This window comes from Bufo gargarizans, chromosome 9 (genome assembly GCF_014858855.1).
Source record: "Bufo gargarizans isolate SCDJY-AF-19 chromosome 9, ASM1485885v1, whole genome shotgun sequence".
NCBI lineage: Eukaryota > Metazoa > Chordata > Amphibia > Anura > Bufonidae > Bufo > Bufo gargarizans.
The window spans coordinates 4383881-4392141 of record NC_058088.1 but is presented as its reverse complement, the minus strand read 5'-3'; positions in this window follow the sequence as shown (position 1 = coordinate 4392141).

The following is an 8261-nucleotide window of genomic DNA, read 5'->3' as shown; positions in this document are numbered from 1 at the left end:
AGTGCAGCACAATATACCGCCCCAGCAGAACCAAATACCACAGGTGCAGCACAATATACCGCCCCAGCAGAACCAAATACCACAGTGCAGCACAATATACTGCCCCAGCAGAACCAAATACCACAGAGCAGCACAATATACCGCCCCAGCAGAACCAAATACCATGGTGCAGCACATAATACTGCCCCAGCAGAACCAAATACCACAGAGCAGTACAATATACTGCCCCAGCAGAACCAAATACCACAGTGCAGCACAATATACTGCCACCTGCACCACAGTATGAAACTATAATCATCCAGTTGAATTCAGGAGGGCACCTACGGCCACTGGCCAGGTGCATAAGTACCTGATGTTCCTACATTAATTTATGCTTCGAAAAACCAGATCATGATGTACCCAGCCGTTGGCCATGAGGGGGGCTTGGACGGCCTCCTGGGCATCTGCCCAGTGGGACATTTCCCTGTAGGGTTTATGGCCAGCATGCCCGATGGGCTAAATTACTTACAAAAGCCATGCAAAACTTATAATGAATCTGCTCTTGGAGGCGTTGGGAAGAAGTGATCCAAATTTATTACATAGCGTGCGCCTTTGCTGCAGTTGTGGCTGAAATAACGCCTTCAGAACTGAGCAATGTTGGACTTCGAGGACAAAGTAATTTTTTGCTTTTTTCTATTATTTCGTTGCGATTTTGTAATGACATTAGTACCATTTTGGGGTGGTCTGACATAAATAATAAAAAAAATATGACAGGAAATAAATATGCAAAGAAAAAAAAGATCTCTAACCTTTTGAAAGCTATGCCGATCCAGCACCGTGGCTCACTTCCCCCACTAGACCGGAAGTGGCGACTTTCCGTCTGTGGTCACATGGCTATTTCAGCCAATCAGTGCTCTCATTAGTGACGGCTGTTAAAAATTGTTTAAAAGGATGCCTTCTCAAACAGCTGGTCGGCGGGGGTCCCGGGTGTCAGACCCCCACGATCAGATACTGATGATCTATCCCAGGGATCAGCAAGCATCGGCGCTCCAGATGCTGTGAAACTACAAATCCCACCATGCAAACATGCTCGGCTGTTCTTTTAACTTCCATAGAAGTGAATGGAGCACTCTGGGAGTTGTAGTTTCAGAACAGCTGAAGTGCCGGAGGTTGCTGATCCCTGATCTATCCTGAGGTTAGGTCATCAGTTGTAATGTCTCAGAATACCCCTTTAAGGGTCCATTCACACATCCGCAAATTTCAGATCCACAAAACACGGACACCGGCCATGTGCGTTCCGCATTTTGTGGACTGCACATAATCGGCACTATGATAGAAATGCCTATTCTTGTCCGTGGCTGCTCAAAAATAAGACATGCTCTATCTTTTTTTGCGGGGCTGCGGAACGGAAGTGCGGATGTGGACAGTACACGGTATGCTGTCCGCATCTTTTGTGGCTCCATTGAAATGAAAGGGTCCGCACCTTTCCGCAAAATTGCGGAACGGATGCAGACCCATTCATCAGGACATGTGAATGGGACTCTTAGGCCCCTTGAAGACAAGCGAGTATTCCGCGCGGGTGCAATGCGTGATTTTTACGCATTGCACGCATTCACAATGTGTTGTTTTTCACGCATCACTTGTGCATTGCGTGAAAATCGCAGCATGTTCTATATTTTTCCCGCAACGCCGGCCCCATAGAAGTAAATGGGGCTGCGTGAAAATCGCATCGCATCTGCAAGCAAGTGCAGATGCGATGTGTTTTTCACGGATGGTTGCTAAGAGATGTTGTTTGTATACAGTTTTTTTATCACGTGCATGCAAAACGCATTCAATGGCATTGCACCCGCGAGATAACAACTCATTGCGATCGCATACAAAACTGAATGAACTTGCTTGCGAAATCGCTCAAAAATGAGCGTTTTCGCAAGCAAGTTCATTCAGTTTCGTATGCGATCGCAACGACTTTAATAGCGTCCTGGCTGCCATAGTAACACTGAACGCATTTTGAAGACGGATCCGTCTTCAAATGCTTTCAGTTCACTCGCGTTTTTCCGGATCCGGCGTGTAATTCCGGCAAGTGGAGTACACGCCGGATCTGGACAACGCAAGTGTGAAAGGGCCCTAAGGCTGTTAAAAACAGGCCCATTGACTTCTATGGGGTCGTCTAGCTGTCAAAACGGCTAAAAATCAGACGTCCTATTTTTGACGGCCGCTATTCACAGGCTTAAAACAGCCATGTGAAACGACTCATAGACTTTAAAGATATGTTGCTGTCCGCATCTGATCTGCAATTTTGCGCATTAGATGCAGACCTATTCACTTCTGTGAGGCCCTTTTCTTCCGTTCCACGGCTCCACAAAACAAATAAAACATGTCCTGTACTTGTCAGTGCGGAATCCGCAGCAGAAATCCCAGGCTGACCCTTGGATTTCCTCCACAGTTTTGCAGTTCACTTTCCACTGATTTGGCCACAGCATTTAGGAGGCAGATCCTCACGCAAACATCCACCATGGTGGCCATGCGGAAACTGCGGCGTTTTTGTTTTAGAAACTGCGCACAAACCTGCACTGTGCAAACTTCAATGGCGGTGGATTCCGCACAGATTTCAACGTGGATTAAAAACGCCAAAATCCGCACTGAAAATAAAAAATAAAAAACAGCCTGTGTGAACATACCCTTAGGCCCCTTTCACACGAGCGAGTTTTCCCGCACGGGTGCAACGCGTGACGTGAACGCATAGCACCCGCACTGAATCTCCTGACCCATTCATTTCAATGGGTCTGTGTACATGAGCGTTTTCTTTTCACGCTTCAGTTCTGCGTTGCGTGAAAAACGAAAGCATGTTCTATAATTCTGCGTTTTTCACGCAGCCCTGGCCCCATAGAAGTGAATGGGGCTTCAGTGAAAAACGCATCGCATCCGGAAGCAGGTGCAGGTGTGATGCGTTTTTCACTGATGGTTGCTAAGAGATGTTGTTTGTAAGCCTTCAGTTTTTTATCACGCGCGTAAAAAAAGGCATCAAAACGCATTGCACCTGTGCGGAAAAAATGGAACAACTGAACTCAATTGCAGACAAAACTGACAAATTGTGTGCGCACTCGCGTGGGTTTCCCACAATGCACACGCGACGCATCAGGAGCAAATCCGGGACCCCCGTGTGAAAGAGGCCTTAGAATTGTAAGACATCGGAGCCTTGCCTCTGATTTTAGCAGATCCATGCTTTCACCTCTGACCTGCACAACACAGGCAGGTTGTGGTGGTCCCAGCGCCACTTTTGCGCCCCCGTTTTTTAAGCTCTGTCCTTTTTTTTTTTTTTTGCAAACAACCAGAAATGCACCAATTGTACATAATGTTTATTAATGACAATTACAATCCAAATCATATAATTATTCAAATAGTTCAATGTTAAAGTTTATTTAAACAAAAAAAACAACAACAAACAACATGCATATCTGCACATACGTTTTCCATATGCAAACACACTGGTCGAATACAGTGCAATAATAAGCAATTATACCCTGTTAGTGAAATACACAGCGTCACCCTGCAGTACCACACTGTAGTAAGGCCGGGTTCACACAGGATGGGTCTTAGGTCAGTCTCAGATCAGCATGTGTGGTCCCTGTAACGCTGTCCGTGTGACGGCTGCATTTCCTGGCCCAACCGCAACTTGGCTGACCGAACTTACTGCATCAGAGTGATCAATGAGGCGGCGAGTTCCAGCCTGACTCCAGGTCTACTGTGCCGTACTCACATGATGGAGGGTCTACAGTAATCCTGTGGTCAAGCGGGAACTCACAGCATCATAGAACACGTGGATGCAGAGAGTTTGGGTCAGCCAAGCCATGGTCGGTCTGGTAAATGCAGCCGTGGCACAAACTGTGTTTCATGGACCACACACACACCTGAATTCTACGTAAGACTCTGTTCACATATGCAGTCTGGAATTTTTTGTTATGGTAGCTTTACTGTAGATGTGGTTGTATGTGGAAACAGCATCCCCCATGTCCTGACTCCTGTTTCTTAAAAAGCATTTGTACCTATGACACTGGCTGACCTGTTACATGTGCGCTTGGCAGCTGAAGGCATCTGTGTTGGTCCCATGTCCATATGTGTCCGCATTGCTGAGAAATATGATGTTTTAATATATGCAAAGCCTCTAGGAGCACCGGGGGCGTTACCATTACACCTAAAGGCTCTTCTCTCTCTGCAACTGCCGCGCCCTCTGCACTTTGATTGGCAGGTCCAGTTGTGAAGATGTTTTCATTGCCTGGTCCTGCCAAAGTGCAGAGGGCACGGCTGTTGTAGAGAGAGCAGAGCCTCTAGGTGTAACGGTAACGCCCCCGTTGCTCCTAGAGGCTCATTTGCATATATTAAAACATCATTTTTCTCAGTAATATTGGCACATATGAACATGGGACCAACACAGATGCCTTCAGCTGCCAAGTGCACATGTAACAGGTCAGCCAGTGTCATAGGTACAAAACTGCTGACAGATGGGCTTTAAATTAAAAAGTTTTGCTGCACTTTTTATTTTATTTTCATGTTTCTTGGGGTTCTCAAGTGTGAACCTGGCTTAAGGCCTCATAAACGTGTTGAAGCCGTGCACAGAGCCTGCTTGGCTACACATCGGGCCCCTTACTGCGGAGACATCAGCGCTCTGTGTCACCATGTATTAATGCTTCCAGGGACCCCCCCCCGTAATCTGCCGTCCTTACGAACCAGACAGAAACATTACGCCCACACATGGCTATGGGTGGCATTTTACGTCTCAGGATGGACAGAACCGCACACCCAGGCTTTTTATGTGTTTCGTATATGTTGAATATGGTGGAATCTGCGACCCAGCCTCTGACAGAGATGTGAACAGAGCCTTATATGCTGTGTAGTTCTATCCGTTTTCCATTTGTTAAATACGCAATACAATAATGGAAAGAATAGACGTTTTTAGTTGAATTCCAGTTTTCCCCCCTAACTTGTTTCAGTGCAGTTGAGCATACACCTCCATAGTGGTATTACAACTCTATACCGCCTCAGAATTGTATATAGCGGTAATACAGTGCCCCTGCAGTTTGTTCTGTTGGAAAGAAAAAAAAAATGATGGTGTGCTCCATCGCATTCAGTATGTGCGGAGCTTTTCTCCTATAGAAGCATTGTTTCTAGGTGAGAACAGCGCCTTACGTATAGCACTCAATGGAGCAGTGTAACGCCTCAGGCACATAGCTGTATCCATTTTGCAATCCACAAATCGTGGATCTGCAAAATACGCATGTGGTCCATGTGCTGTCCGCATTTTATTCACGGACCCATTGTTTTCAATTGGTCTGTGGTCAGCATTTTGCGGAACGGAACATACGGATATAGAAAGGACACGGATGATCCATGTCCTTTCTGCAGCCTTATGTCCATACTGTAAAAAGATAAAACATATCCTATACTTGTCCGCAAAATGCGGATGCACCGGGTGAGGTCAACAGGTCTGCAAAAAACGCAGACACAACACTGACTACATCTGTATTTAGCGGATCCTCGATTTGAGGACCGCAAAACGAATACGTCATGTGCATAAGGGGCTAAGGCAGTACACAGAGTCCCATATGGCTCAGTAATGGGTAGAAATATGGGCCTCTGCGTACCCTCGTACTGAATGGGTGTACGACACCTAACTAGTAGAAAAGGGACAAATTGCAAACAGAATATTTTGAGTTTTCTTTACAGATCAGTACGATTTGATTATTTATTGCTTTCAAGAGGTTTTCTGGGAGTATAAAATTGATGGTCTACCCTCAGGACATGGTCATCAATATAAGATCAGTGGGGGTCTGACTCCCAGCACCCCCACGATCAGCTGCATGAAGAGGCCATGGTGCTCCAGTGAGTGCTGGGCCATTTCACAGCGCCGTACATTGTATAGTGGCTGTGCTTGGTATTGCAGCCTAGGTGCCAAAGTCATGTGACCGAGGAACATTAAGGCTCACACCTGAGTGTATTAGATGAGCGCTTTTTACAGGCGTTTTTTAAAGCGTATTTTGGGGCGTTTTTGTATTCTGGAAATGCGCGTTTGTGTGTATAACCACAGAGGCATCCAGTGAAAAAAAAACTGCCACAATACGCCCCAAAGAAGCTCCTATACTTCTTGGGGAGTAGGGCGTTTTACAGCACGTTCGTACGCACTGTAAAACGCTCAGGTGAGAACCATGCCCATAGGGAAACATTGTTTTTTGCCTGTTGAGCGTTTTACAGCGCGTAGGAACACGCTGTAAAACGCTCAGGTGTGAACCCAGCCTAAGTCACCGGTCTCTTGAAACAGCTTATCAGGAGTCAGACTCCCACTAATCAGATATTGATGACCTATCCCTTTAAAGGATTATTTCAGCTCATGGCTGAAATTGGAATAACCCTTTGTAAGCCGCGGTCGTGGTGTGCATGGTTATAGAAACAGCCACGCAGATCGTGGTACTCTGTAACCCCCATAGCAATGAATAGGAGTCACGCAAACAACCTAGCAAGACCAATCGACTGTTTTCGTAATGTCGTCCTTGCTGACCGCAGCTTAGGAGGCTTATTCCGATCTCAGCCATGAAAAAGGCAGAGATGAAAGTAACCGTTTAAATACATGAACCTCGTCAATCTATATTACTACAAGTTTCTGTAGACATAATGGGGGACACTTATCAAAACTGGATTAAAGGTAAACTGTCTTAGTTGCACCTAGCAACCAATCAGATCAATCCTTTGATTTTACAAAGGAGGTCTGAAAAGCGAAAGGTGCAATCTGATAGTTGCCCATAGCAACCAAGTCAATTTTCCCAATCACTAGTTTTTATAAATCTCCCCCATTGTATGGTATAAGTACTGTGGCAGCCATTTTGTGGACTGAAAGTACAATGCATGGCCTCATTTATATGAAAACAAAGGAAAAAGGTCTTGTTACCCATAGCAACCAATCAGCATCCAGCTTTCATGCCTTAAACATCTCTGGGGAAATAAAAGCTGCTCCTTGATTGGTTGCTATGGGAAACATGGCCTGTTTTGATAGGTGAGGCCTATGAATGTAGACAGAACCAGATCCACATTCTTTTATCCACTTAAAATAGCAACAAACTATGATCCATAGATAATTCCCAGGCTTATAGTCACTAGTGGTTTATATAAGCAAAGGCCTGTGCCCCGGAGCTACTGCTGGCAGAAAATGGGGCAGTTGCCTATAGCAACCAGCCCAAGATGGTGTTTAGACCTTGGTGGATGATTCGTGGTTGCAAAAGATGACAATGTGCAATGGTATCTGTGTATAAAGGATAGGGCAAACCCCCAATGAAGTCCATAGAGCCCATGTCTGGAAGTTGCTAGTGGTTAATAGTAGTAAACACTAAAAGGCACAAGTCAGAGAAAGTATATACTATACCAGTAATATGGAGGGGACAGCCCCTCTACAGTAAGTAGACCCTATATGCAGAACAGCATACAGTATACTAATGCACTAGGAACTGGAGCTCGGCAGCCATTTTATAGGTTATACCACTCATGAAGCAGCTATTTTGTGGGCTATTCCAGTTTTCAGTCATTTGGTCTCTAGTTTCTAGTAAACGGCGCTGCATATAGGTTGTAGAAAAGACATAAGGTTATTGGCACTTGACACCTGAGCACAGACCGGTTAGTCTAGTCGCAAAGTTATATACTCCATGTAAACCTGACCACAGCCCCTTAAAATTCCTGCAGCTCTGTAAAAAAATACATTGAGCACCGTTTCGGAATATTATAATATAAAATCTGCACGTCGCAACCCTTGTCAAGCAAAATATGGCTGGTTATGTGTCTGCCATATGTCACTTTGAACATCAGTGGGTTGCTCAGTTACTTAAAGGGGTTCTCTAGGAATTTAGAAAATGAAAATACTTAAATATTACTTCATTATAAATATATTACCAAATACCTTTCATTAGTTAGAATGGCTTATCTTGTCCGGGGAGCAATCATTAGGAGAAATAAAATGGCCGCCATCCTATTAGTACACACAAAACCTGTGCTAATTACAGAGGAGGACAAGTTAAAGAGCTGCACCATCTTCCTCTCTTACTTGTCAAGGATTATGATCTTGAATACAGTTTAATATGATCTTCAGATGAATCTCTGTGGGAATGGAGTTCATGAGGAGACATGCAATACAGAGAGGATAGTGGGGGTGTAGATAATGAGCAGCAGTCTCCATTACCACAGTCTGTCCTGTCCTTCCTCTCTGTACTTCATGTCTCTTCCTGAACTCCATTCCTACAGAGATT